Raw genomic sequence first — 14,033 nt, 5'->3', positions numbered from 1 at the left:
TCTAATCAGTAGTTAGAGAATTCCGATTTTGATCTCCACCGGTAAAAAAAATAGATTGGTGTGTTTTGAACACTATTCAGCCCGATCCGATGGTTAGATCTTCCAGAATATCCTCTACAAAAAAATTGCCACATCTCAAAAAAACTAATTATTCTCATCATTGATTTCGTCTGCTCTGCCCGAAGAGGAGCAGAAGTCAGCGGCGGCGCTGCTGCCTGTGGCTGAGCGATCGCCGTCGGCGACTGGTGGTTTGATGGCGGTGGAGAGAAGTTTAAAAATAAGGAATAAAGAATGGTGGTGGAGAAGAAATAAAAATGGTAAAGTTGAAATGAAAAATGAGAAATGGAAGAATTGGGTCGGGCCTAGGGTATTTTTGACCAAGTCGCGATTTGCTGACGAAAACTCTAAAAGCAACACTAACCTTTGTTGTTCTTCAGATTTCTTGATTTTTTGTCGCCAAATATCTTCAGACGTCTTGAGACATCAAAGCTTTCAGATGATTCAAACCATGGAAGAATTTCAGCGTAGTAATCAAATTTTTGAAAACTATCAATCTTATATTCTTAGAGTGAAGGAGAATATGTTTTTTTGTCTAAGTAAGAGGAAATGAGAAGTCTGTCTACAATACAAACCACGTTACAGTCACAGGGGTAAGTAATTATACTCTTAAATTAACAGTGTTAATTTTTTAACGTTTAACCAGAAAAATGAGAGGCCACTTTGTTACATTTTGTAGTGAATGAGGTGTCAATGACATACCCCATAGTTCAGGGGTAAAAACTGTAGTTTGCCCTAATAATAATTACCATCGAGTAATAGACACATATACCCTTGAATATTTTATCATCTTTCAACTAATGTGATCATTTATGCATCAAATTTTTTTTTTATCACCTAAAGTTTTGTTATAAAACTCTAAAAGTTTTGCACTAGTATTTGACGTGTTTTAAATATTTTTTTTTATCTTGGCCTAAAAGATTTTTATTACATTCAAATGATAGAGTACATATCACCTCGTTAAAAACTTTGTGGGTCTCTATAATGAAAAGAATACCCCTAGAATTTATGAATAAAAATCAAGGTAAGGGAAAATGCCTACCTATCCTACCATTTATGGATGGCAATGGGCGGGTTTTGCAATCCCTGTCCCCGCCCCGTCAAATCCTCATGGGTTCCCGTCATGTCATATCCCTGAATTATTTTTGAATAAAAATGAAATCTATTTATAATTGAAGGACTTGGTTCAATAAACATACCAACAAAGTGCAAATTTAACTTCAAATCACAAAATTCAATAAATTATTTAAGGTTAGAAATATTTATATATTTTATTATATATATATATATTTTATTGACCAGAAACACAACATTATATTACTACTTCAAAATAACAGTTTTGGTACATGGAATAGTACATCTAGAGAATAGTTACTATAAATATTGCATTCCAAATATTGATTAAATAACTAGAGGGATTATCACAAAACCTAGCTTTTTTCTTGCTTCAAAAGAGATCCCATTTTTGCTAGAGCATCAACCACTTTATTAATTTTCCAGTAGTCAAACTAGACTTGGTCAACATCAAAATTAAGCAACATCCTCCATTCTTCCTCGAGGAAGGTGAGGAGTTCACGGCGCATCGTTTATTTCTTGGAAAGATATCAAAGCAACACGAGAGAGTCAGTTGCAATAATCAAACATTTTAGATCAAGTTCATACGCAAGTTTGAGCCCATCATAAAATGCCCACATTTCCGCTTTATTATTAGCCGCAATGCCAATGTTTCTAGTAAAGGTCGCGACAAATTGGCCCTTATGATCGCGGATAATTCACCTATGCCTGCTTGCCCAGGATTAGGATACCCCATCTATATTTAATTTGTACCAGGATTCCGGGGAGGGTCCCGGCTGATCCAGATTGTTTTGCCCCCAGACTTAAATAGGGATAAGCCTAATGCGGTTGAAGCCCAAGTCACAAGAAGGAAGGCCCACAGGCCTGAAGCACGAGTAAGGTCCCAATTACAATTATTTACAGGGAAAATAGGATAATCCCCTCATTAGGTAAAATAATATAGTCAGGGCCCAATTTATAATTGATCCTCTGTAAACAAACTCATTTAATATTTTCTAAATTGTGTGACCCCCCTCAGCTTATGTTAATGCCCATTATGCCATTTTTTGTCCATATTTTTTCTCCTACTTTCTCTCTCTTCGCTTTATTTATCTCTTATCCGTCATTTTATATTCTCTATTTATTTCTCTCTCTTCCTTTTTTCCTCACTTTTGACTTGTTGTTCTTTTATTCTTCTTTTTCTCTCTCCTCTCTCATCTCTTCTCTCTCTTCCCCAACTTCCTCTCTCCTCGTATCTCTTCCTCTCTCTCCTCTCTATTCTCTCATATGTCCTCTGTCCTCTCTCTTCCCCAACTTCCTCTCTTCTCGTATCTTGTTCTCCCTCTTTCCTCTCTCCTTTCTCTCTCTCCCCTCTCTCTTCTTTCTCTTCCCTCATTTCCTCTCTTCTCGTCTATTTATGTTTCATTTTTTCTTTATTTTTCTCTATTTCTTCTCACTACTTTACATTTTCTTCCACATCTCATTTTTTGGTCATTGAAATCAATCTATTTTCTACTCTATGAAATTCATGTTTTCACCGAAGATGAGATTTTTATCATGAGTATTCAATATTATAACACCATAATATCTTAAATTGAAAAATAATATAATGAATTCATGGAAAAGTTATAGTTACCATTTTCTTATAGTTGACATCGGAACAATTATAGTTGACTATCTAATTTTTGTAGTTGACTCTGGCAATAATATAATTAACTACCATTTTTTTATAGTTGACATCGTAAAAATTATAGTTGACTATCTAATTTTTATAGTTGACTTTGGGAACACTATAATGAACTATCCGATTTTATAGTTGACTACGAGTGTAGATGACTACAATATTTTATGTTTTTCGACAACAATGATCTCTTCTTTGTTGTGGACTCTGATTAAAACAAATTTCATAGGAAACAGGATTTTATGAGTCAACAAATAGTGCGACCATAGATCTGTAGATCTAAAAAACAAGCGTGGCCAAAAAAATACCCAGTTACCTATAATATATATATATATATGGCCTTTTCTAGGTTAGAGGGAGGTTGCCATTTTTCTCTTATAAAACACAATGTACATTTTACTTCCTTACTCTTCAAGAAAGAAAAATATTATCTATCAAGTGGTGCTTCATGATATACCATATATTTTTGTATCTCATATTAACGCATATATACAAATTCAAAGGCCAATTCTCGTAGACAAGGTATGGTAATTCTCCCCCATTAAAGTTCTCGAAATAACCCATACACTCCATATGCCTATATAAAAGCCCAAAGTAATCTTGTATGGCCAATTTGGCCACATCACCGTCGAAGAGCGATGATCTTCTGGTCTAGTTAATGTAATTGTTTCGAATTCCCTTGCCTTTCTTTAGCTAAGTTCCATATATGGTTAAGCCATATTGGTTTATTTTAGAACAACGCCTCACTTCTAGCTTTCTATATAAGCCAGTAAAGAGTTGCTATTTGATAATTGTCATGAGCTTATTCAGGTTAAACAAAAAAATGCAGAAGTTAATATCAATATTACCGTCAAGAAAAGGTATTCTACGGAAGAGGGGTAGGAAGGAAAGACATTGAGTGAAAAGACGAGTACAAGTTTCTGGCTCAGATTATAAAAAAAAATTGGCAGATATTGGAACGTAAACATTGTCTTTTGTATAAGAAATCTTTGGTAGGAAGACTGTTATTTATAAGCTTCCGAAGTAAAAAAATTAATCTGAGGACTTACCTTAAGGTGCCAAATAATCATCCATGGGAGGTTGGGATTGATACACCCAAGATGTAACACATTTAGCCATCGATATGTACTTTTAACCGAAAAGATACCTTTCTTGTGTAATGCGATACATGCATGGGGATACTGGGTTAAGAATGTCCTGGATTTTAGCGTTGCATTTTGCTGGAATGAAAGGTTTAAGAATATCCAAATTCCAACTTCGATCCCTTTTATTTATAAGTTTATCGACTGTAAGATTTATGAGATGATCAGGGATAAAGGAAACATAATATCCTGAACTGGCACAATTTCCACCAATAGATCACTCCAAACATTAACATAATTTCCACTGCCAATGATCCAAAAACAACTTCGTTTAATTAAGGGGCTAATTTATCAGAGACACTTCCAAAAACCACTTGATAAAGATTTAATTTTTTAGTCTCCAGGAAAATTCTCATTGGGAAAATATTTTCCTTTGAGAACCTTTACCATTCCCCACAAACATACAGTTTTCCAATTAATCAAACTTTCACAATGCCTTCCTGGTTTAGCATTCCCCACAAATTTTTTTGCTATCGAATTAATCATTTATGCAGAAAAAGTGAAAATGCATCCCACATCGGTAGAAGAGGGATGTCAATAAGGGTGATTTACCTATTTAATGGGCCGAAGGTACAATGCCGTTGTCACTTACCTGGACGGGGTCTATGGCTGAACAAGAAGAGCCATGGCCTAGGCACGTGACCTCCATTGCACAATAGGAGGGTCGTGTGACTAAGGTCGATCCAAGTGGTTGTTCCTCTGTCATTATTTGTTCCTGTGTGGGCTTGCGTTCGCGCGGCCTCTACCCATTTCTAGTCTTAACTTTGGTCGATCTAAATTCTAAACTTAATTAAGCTTTCTGTTTAACTAATATAATGCGGGGCGGGTACCTACAAACCTGACCCCATCCTCGTACCCGGTCAATTTTTTTTCAATCCTCATCCTGGGCTCATATTTTTTCTGGGCGGGGCAGGGATCCATCGGGGCGAGTCAAATTGTCATCCCTACTACTATTACAACAAAGCTTAGAGTATAATAATAGTTTGCACGCGACAGAAGATTATTTCTATTGTTGTAGTGGACCAAACTTCCATTTAGAAAAACAATGAGAGTCATGCAAAGCTTCCACTAATTCATGCAAAATCCGATGCCAAGAAACCATGGTTTAGTCTTACAGCTCATTTAAAAAGAAAGGTCCATAATCCTAGTTTATCACTTTTGATGACATTCTTAATATAATTTGCCAGATGTTCGTTACAAAAAAATCAATTTGTTGATGATAATTAACCCTTTTAGGTAACGTTATTCTAATAGGTACGATATTGTAAAAGGAATATGTAATACTTAAATCTGAAATGATGTTGAGGACTCACAGTCCAGGTATTTTGGACTAAATTTTACGATGGTTTGGCCAAAAAAGTTTTCACTAGACCAAGAAACTAAGTGAAAAGATAAAACCAAAAATGACTAGTTGGGGATATGAATTATCTAGAAATGTGTAAGAAGTTGTCATAAAGTTTTTTAAGTTTGTATGAATTGCTAAGAATCTCTTTGTTGTACTTACCTTCTAAAAGGTACCTAGAACGGTTAATGTAGTGTTCTACTGATCCACTCCCAACAATAGATTCAATCATTTTCCAACGTTCATTAATGGAGGGTAGAGAAGTATAAATATGATTTATGATTTTATGTGTAAGCTAATGCAATACTTGAACCAATTAGAGTAATAGTAAAACCTATACATACGAAATTTACAAAATCAAGTCATTCACAAAGGAATTTCTAAGTTATGCTTAGGATCCCCAAAATCTCAAAACCGGCCATATGTAGATGTACGTACGTGTGTGTAAACTGTGAGTTGTGATAAGCGTTCGTTTTGCACGAACATCAAAATTTTGAGTTTTGGTCTACATTCGTCCGAGTTTTCGGTTTTATTTGTATATATTATGCGTTTCTTGTTATATTTCTTTTTAACCTAAAGGAAAGCTATTTGCTGATTCGAAACGATTTTCGAAGAGAAACATACAATCAAGCTAAACAAGTGCAAAGTTGCATTATAGAGACATTGGCAGTGTTCGATATTTCAAGGATAACTCTCTCATATGACATCTGTTTTAGCTGATTCAAAAGCGGTTAGAAAGAAAAATGCGAGAGCTACAAGTTGTGAGAAATGAACATTTCTCAAATCCGGGCTGCAAAAAGGTCAAAATTGTGTTTCAAGTTGACGCAAATGCCAGATCGCGATCTAGTCAGTGTGTATCGTGATCTGGGGTCACTTACAAAAGATGTTTTATCAAGACCTAGACCGCGATCCACGATTCCCTGATGGCGATCTAACATAGTGCACAATCTTGGAGGCAAGATATTTTTATTTTGCAAACCAACTATAAATGTAGGAGGCATTTTTCTTCATTTTTTTCCTCAATCCTTCTTCAACTTTTCTTCGGTTTTTGCATGTTGTTTGTGGGAAGATTCGACGAGGGTTTCGACTCGGGTTTTTCATAAGATTTTTCTTTACGTTTAGTTTATAATAACTCATGTTCTTCTGTTTGATGCTATGTTTGTAATGAACAGGGCATTTTCTTTTAGGGAAATGAAACCTTATATATATTGATTTTGATTTCGAGATCTGTGATCTATTCATCGTTCTTTGATTCTGTTTATGTTTTCCTGTATTTAATGCGTTCGACTGTTTAGCCAACAATTGAATTGATTGTACATGGGACTGGATTTTAGGAAAACATAGCTCGGGTTGTGGAAACGGAAACATGATGCACATTGGGTAGCGCTTAAGGACTTGACCTAAATGCTTTCTTAATATCAGGTTCTGAACGGAGACGTCGGACCTGTGGGTAGACTGTAACTACACTGGAGATGGGGGTTAGAGTATTTTAGTGTCTGGGTTAGCGAATATACGCGGATATAGAATTGACATTAGATCCTGATTTGTATATTTTTATCGATAGTACATTGGTGAATTTTACCCTATAAGCCATCACACGTCGAAATTCCTTGTTTGTCCTGGCAGATCTTTGTTTTTATGATTGATTGTCTAGATAAAGTTTAGAATAGTATAATTATGGTACTTGGTAAATTTAAGAACTTAATTCCGTGTGGATCGATATTCGGGATTCACTATTCTACAAAATGCGATAATTTACACTTGCGGTTATTCATAGTAGGTTTTACGTGTATCAAGTTTTTGGCGCCGTTGCCCGTGAATGAGTTAATCTTGAATTTACTAATATTGTTATCAACTATCCTTGGTTTGCTTTAGACATTTTTCTTTTATTTTTTTTCGTTTTGATTTTTCGTTTAATTGTTTTAGTAGATTTGTATACATCGATGACCTCGATTTATGACCTTTCTCTTTGCGAGCTTCAATTCAGAGCTGATTAGATTCAACAAGAGGTGGAGGATATTGAAAGACATTGAAGATTGAACCCAGAAAATGGAATTGCACAAAAAAATGAGCATTTGTGCTATCTACAAGAAAAATTCAACTATCTGGCAAATCTTTTCGATTTTTTTTTGAGAAGTCACAGTCCCAAACCACATCCAACCATCCGATATAAAGACAGCGAGATATTTACATATTTTCGTATGAACGATTAGGCTGAGCACCTTGAGGGAATTATTCTTTCCATTTTCGTAAAGACTTTTGCGTGTGATGAGAGTGGGATGAAGATGATGGTAGAGGAACTTTACCAAGAAAACCCTATCCATATTGAAACTCCTAATTTGATTGTGAGTCGAGTAGATGAGTATCAAATTTGAGTGAAGCTTACTCCAAAGCTCGAATATCTTGTGTACGAGTTTGAGAGATAGATAGGCAAGCAACCCATCCTAGTCTCTTATCGACTGGTTTCCAATGCAACCGAGAAGTTCCATGGGTTGGGATGGGCACAACGTGATTGCAATCTTTTCCATGATATGATTGTAAAGTATGTATCAAGAGTGATGGATTGATGCGCAATCTACAAGGTTTTGGATTGGACCTAACCCGTAGAACTTGTGTCGAGCTGTTGACAGTAAAACAGGCGTTGAATGGTAGGCAACCCATTATTTATTTCTCGTCATTTTGTTATTCTTTGTTTTTGTAATTTTTGCATTTCTTGATTCAAAGCTAAATTTCAGCCATTTTTTTGTACTTTTGCCAAAGAGTAAGAAGTGTCTAAAAAACTCCGATAATTCGCCCTCGGTGCCAAAATCCACCGCACCCCGTGCAACCAAAGATCACTTTCGCCACCGCATAATACTGATCAATCTGCGACACGACTGTTCAGGGCGTATTTCTTTGTCATCAATTTTATTTTTCGCATTGAGGGCAATACATGATTTAAGTTTGGGGGTGAGTTTAGCTTATTTTCATTTTGGTCTTTTGAATGCATATCATATAATTTAGTTTTATTTATGTATTTCGATTTCCATATTGGTGTTATTGTAGACGGCAAAAAAATAATTATTTGGTTAATTAAATTAACAATTTAAATTATGCCTAAATTAATTATGAATTATCTTCCAAGACAAGTCATGGAGATAAATATTAAATAATTATTGGCCAATAGGATTGTTTCTTCTCTTTCAAGTTAAAAGAGATAAATATCAATTTAATAAAGATCAATCAAATCGTGCCACGTCATCAAAGAAGGTTATCAAGGACTCTTACTATACCACTATAAATAGGGACCCTTCTACACAACTCAAGACACAACTCAATAAGGAGAAAAATCATAGGCGAAAATTCTCTCTACAACATCTCAGCGTTCTTCATTAAATCGAGGGCGTTCTTCAACAAATCAAGATCGAAGGAAGATTGAAGGGCCAAATACACCAAGAACTCCAAGATCTTCAAGTCAAAGCACGTCAAAGTTCAGCGTTCGATCTGAGATTCAAGTCCCAAGACCCTCGAAAACATTATTCAAGTTCAAAATCAAATTCGAAGAAGATCAAGTCAACGACCCGACTCCAAAATTCAATGTCAAATATATATCGTTCTTGAGAGAAGAATCACATGATTAAATTAGAGTTTGTAACCCGCACTATTTATTTTTAATTCAATAAATTATGTTTGGGCAAGTTTTTCTCGTTTGTCTAAATTGCAGATAAGAATTTATTTCTACAATTATGTTTGTCACATGCAATTCATATAGGATCGAGTGTAAGTAGCATTTCCGGATTCTATTGAAGCATAGTAGGTAATGAATTTTTAGACTTGTTAGTTGATTTTAAAATTGAAGTTGTGCATGATCGGTAATTAATAGATGAACCTTCCGACTGCGTTTCTGCAACTTGTTTTGATAGCTTTTTGAATCTTTTCCAATTAAGCATGAGCACGTGATTCTGAAAGGTATAACAGTCTGAGGTTTGGGGGTTGAGTTAGAATTGAACTATGACGATTCAAATTCTTAGCTAAAATTCGATAGTGTTCTATATGCTTTTACTTTTTGTTGTTATTTTGTGCTTTGTTGGTCGTGCTCTGGTATCTCATCTATGTGGCTCGAATATTAACCCCTTGGTTGTTCGATCACAGGGTCTCTCAGGCTAACTAGCTTGGGATTTCTTTGACCAAATTTCGTTACATGGGGTCATGTAGTTAACTCAGTGGTGCCAATCATATGGAAAAAGAATATAGTGATATCATATAAATAAAGGTTGTTATACATCTAGTGTAAAAAAATGTGAAAAAGAGAAAAATGTAATGAAAATCACAAAAAAAAAAAAAAAAAACAAGAAGAATATGTTATTTTGTTGTTGAATAAATTGACCTACTTGTGCCCAGTTAGAGTTTATGAATTTTATAATCGAAAATCTTTTTATGTTCTAATTTCTACTAAAGACCCTCAACGATTTTGCTTCGTGTTTGATTAAGATTTTAGAGGCTATCTAAGATTTTGGTGTAGAAATAACTAATTGCGTCGGTTGGGAATTCAAATATGTTAAGTTGCATGCTATTCTTAGATTTATGATTATCTAACTTGTTTTATCTTTGGAATTAAATACAATACTTTGACCAATCTGGCAACTTTGTGGGTGTGTTGTCTGAAAACCCTCATAAGACACAACTTGTCCTTTAGGGGTACCTAGGGGTTTAAAGGCTTGTTGCATACTCTAAATGCAATCGTGATTCCCTACGTTAGTGGCCTGGGTTAAATTTTATGGTTTATGCCGTTTTTGTTTCTTTTTGGGTTGTAGTTTTGTTTTATTTACTCGGGGACGAGTAAAGACCTAAGTTTGAGAGTGTGATAAGTGTTCGTTTTGCTATCTTAATGACTAAGTAGGGAGAGGGGTCTTTTTGAAATTAGGAGAAACTTGAAATAATCTAGAGGGACTTCTTAGCAATTTCATTTAAGTTATCTTAAAAAAATGCTAAATGAAAAGCCAAGTGGAAATGCACATGGAATAAGTGTATGCATGCAACACATATGATCATAGCCAATTTAAAGAGAGGAAATTACTATCAATTAAGCATATAAACTTTTTAGCGTGAGAAAATAAATTCTTATGTTACAAAAAACTAAATTCACGTAGATCACATAATTTCACGTGTTCAATTATATTAAAATAAAAATATTCACGTAGACATATAATGCACGTTAGTTCACATAATTTCACATAAATAGCAAATAAAGAAAATTGAAAAGCAACTAATTAAATTCGCACGTACAACACATGTTCATGCAAAAGAGACGAGAGGGAAAATACGGAAACCGTGTACCGAAAACGCGGGGTGTTACAATTTCCCCCCCTTAAAAGAATTTTGTCCTCAAAATTGTTACATGCCCCGAATAAATTCGGGAATCGACTCGCGATTTCCTTTGGGGTTCCCAATCTAAGGTTTGGCCTTTTGATCGAGTATTTGGATGGGTTGTTTGGTAGAAGAAAGACTAGGGATATGCCAATGGGTTTGGTTTCAAGGATGTGGTTGGGGTTGGGAACGTACTACGGTTGCATCTAAACGTAGAAGACATCATGACATTGAGGTGAGCGGGTGAGTTGGCACTTAATTGGCTGGAGCATAATTACGATTACTGTAGGTGAGTAGAGTACCTGCTACCATGGAAGGTTCTAGGAGTTCTTCTTGGTCATTGTGAACACTCTACCAGGCACTCGGTTGGGAGGTTCAGTGCAATCCTTGGCCATATGCCTTGGTTTTCCACACCGGAAACAGTTATAAGTTCCTTGGACGCAAACTCCAAAGTGATGTTTCTCGCATTTCTGGCATATTGGTTTGGTCGGTTGAGCCGGGAGATTCTTCAAAATCGGTTGCTTCTCTTTGTCGTTAGATTGGTTGGGTCCATCGTTGGGTCCGATGTTCGACTTTTTCCACGGGCGGTGAACGGAGGATTCTGTCTGTCGGAATTGTCGTATCTCTTGTTCGTCTAGAGCTGCTACGAGGGCTATGTCTACCATTTCGCGGTAAGTAGAAGCAGAGGCCATACGAACATTTCTTCTAATCACGGGATTGAGGCCTTGCAAAAAGTGGTTCTTCTTTTCTTCGGCATCTTTGGCTATGAAGGAGGCATAGATGCAACCTTGCTCGAATTTACGGACATAATCGGCCACAGACTGATTTCCTTGTTTCAAGTCTAGAAACTCTCTTATTTTCTGGGTCGCGAACATCTTTGGTGAAATACTTCTCGAAGAATCGGATTTTGAATGTCCCCCAATTGATATTTCCTAATTCGATTCCTTCTTTGGCACCTTCCCACCAATGACGAGCTTTATTCTTAAGCAAAAACAAGGCACAATGGACTTGGTCACGATCCGTCATTTCCATGTAATCAAAAATCACTTCGAGTGACTTGATCCATTCCTCGGCGATTGTTGGGTCTGAACCACCGTGAAATTCTGCCGGATTCACTCGCAAGAACCGTTCATACATAGCTAGCGGTGCCGTATTTTGAGGAGGAGATGGGGGAGGGTTAGGTTGTCGACCACGTGTTTGGAAGTTGACAAGACGGCTAATTTGGTCATTTTGCTCTCGAATAAGAGCAGTAAGGTCTCGAATGGTAGGTATTTGGTCACGAGGGTTTTCGGTAGGGTAGTGATTGCGGTTGGTGTTTCGAGTCCGTCTTCCCGACATAGTGATACTAAAAAAAATAATAATATTCTACATTATCACATAAAGCATATAACACACATAATTAAACATTTACATACCGCTCCAATTTGCATCATCGATCCTTGTTCTGCAGATTCCGAGATCGATCGATTCGTATGGATTTTCCCAAAACTGGTGCTCTGATACCACCTCATGTAGCACCCCGTTTACTTTACACTCTATACCGGAAAATGGTATAAAGGTTTTTCTATTAAGTTCCAGCGGCACACCTTTTAAAAATACGGTTTTGTTTTTCGCAACAAACTTCTAGAGAAAGGTGTTAAAGTTTTCTCTAGTTTTGAAAATACTTGAAGTGTTTGCTTCAATTTTAGTTCGATAAAAATCTTTCTTGAAAAAACCCTTGAAGTCGAACACTTCATAGATTTAGTCAAAAACATTCTCTCTTTATTCGGTGCCACATTTTCCTTTAAAAGTTTCTTGTTCCGAATAATGAATTCAGGTTGTGGTGAAGCTCTTAAGAAATCATTATTAGAAATTAACAAGAATAGTTGGAAAACTTTATATTATACATAAGGGTTAAAATCATTTCTCGATAACATATTCAAGTACTACGGATTACAATCCACTAAAAAGATTTAAGTACCAAAACGGAAGTTTATTAAAATCCATATAAATTCCATTCGGCTCAATCCCTCGGCTTTCCCCGAACTTGGTTCAACTTTGCTCCTCGGATTCGAATCATGAGTTACCTACACCATGATAACATCTATATGAGCCTTTAAAAAGACTCGGTAAGAATCGGGAAGTAATACCAAGGTTTTGAAAAAGTCTTTACACATAATTTATACACACACACACACACACACACACACACACACACACACACACACACACACACACACACATATATATATATATATATATAGGCATACACGGACACATAATAAACTTACGATCATACAAACTTACAAAACTTACACTTACTATACCTTACCTTTACCTTTCCTTTAAACCTTTCAAGGATACTTAACATCCTTTCATATTCTTTCAAAAGTCGGGTACTTAACACCCTTCTTTTCTTTACTGTAATATGCAAAATTCGGGTACTTAACACCCTTCTTTTCTTTACTTTAATATGCAATATTCATGAAAATGGAACTTTAGACTTTTAAAACTTTTCATGAGAAAATATTGGGCCCGTTTGGAAAAAAAATCGTGGAGTTCGGCAATAAGCCGTGTATTTTGGAGCTTGTGATCTATAACTTTACTATAGTCACGACTATAACTTTACTATAGCCAAGTTAGTGGTATATAATCCCGATTCCTATGTGAATCAATCCCTATGTGGACAGGTCCCTATATAGACCCCAACTATCAACCGCTAACCGAAATATAGTCACGGCTATAACTTTACTCTAGCCGAGTTAGTGGTTTATAATACCGATTCCTATGTGAATCAGTCCCTATGTGGACAGGTCCCTATATGGACCCCAACTATCAACCACTAACCAGAATACCAGCCCCCCGTATCCCATACTTATTCACCTAGATCCACAACCAATTTCCAAACATTTTTAACTTTGAAAAAATCGTGATTTAGGCATCTTATACTTACTAATGAATCACATGAAGCTTACATGATCTATCTATGTTTACTTTCACATAATCAAGCATAAAAGTAACAAGTACCACATCAATTATACTTTACATCTTTAATCAAATATTTGAACACATAATCATATTGAACATAGTACTTTTACTTTCACATTTAATTTCATAAGTACACATAAACATTTAATATCACATAGTAGCACCAAGAAGGGCATTCTTCAACTTTAACCATGTCATTCATAGCATATCAATATCACTTGTATCATGAATTATGAAAATTATCACGTACGGCATTACTTTACTCTAATCACTTAATACATACACCTTTATTTCAAAAGTGCCAAAAACTTGTTGGTTGGAATACTTACACGCAAATGCACGTATCGTACAAGTAATAAAGTGGAATTTTAAGTCCAAGTATCGATCCCACAGAGAATATTTAATTATCTAATCCTCGACGCTAAATTCTACCAATTGCTATCAA

General features: G+C 35.7%; 1 non-coding gene across 1 annotated transcript; it reads left to right on the top strand.

The window, feature by feature from the left end:
• The first annotated feature begins 4,517 nt into the window (after positions 1 to 4,517).
• Positions 4,518 to 4,679, top strand: LOC148769693 (U1 spliceosomal RNA). Its single transcript, XR_016032469.1, has one exon. It is a non-coding gene; the product is annotated as a U1 spliceosomal RNA (small nuclear RNA).
• The last annotated feature ends 9,354 nt before the right edge of the window (positions 4,680 to 14,033 follow it).

This window comes from Erythranthe guttata, chromosome 7, assembly GCF_056151865.1.
Source record: "Erythranthe guttata isolate IM_541 chromosome 7, IM_541, whole genome shotgun sequence".
Classification (NCBI taxonomy): Eukaryota; Viridiplantae; Streptophyta; class Magnoliopsida; order Lamiales; family Phrymaceae; genus Erythranthe; species Erythranthe guttata.
This window is presented reverse-complemented; position numbering and strand designations above follow the sequence as displayed.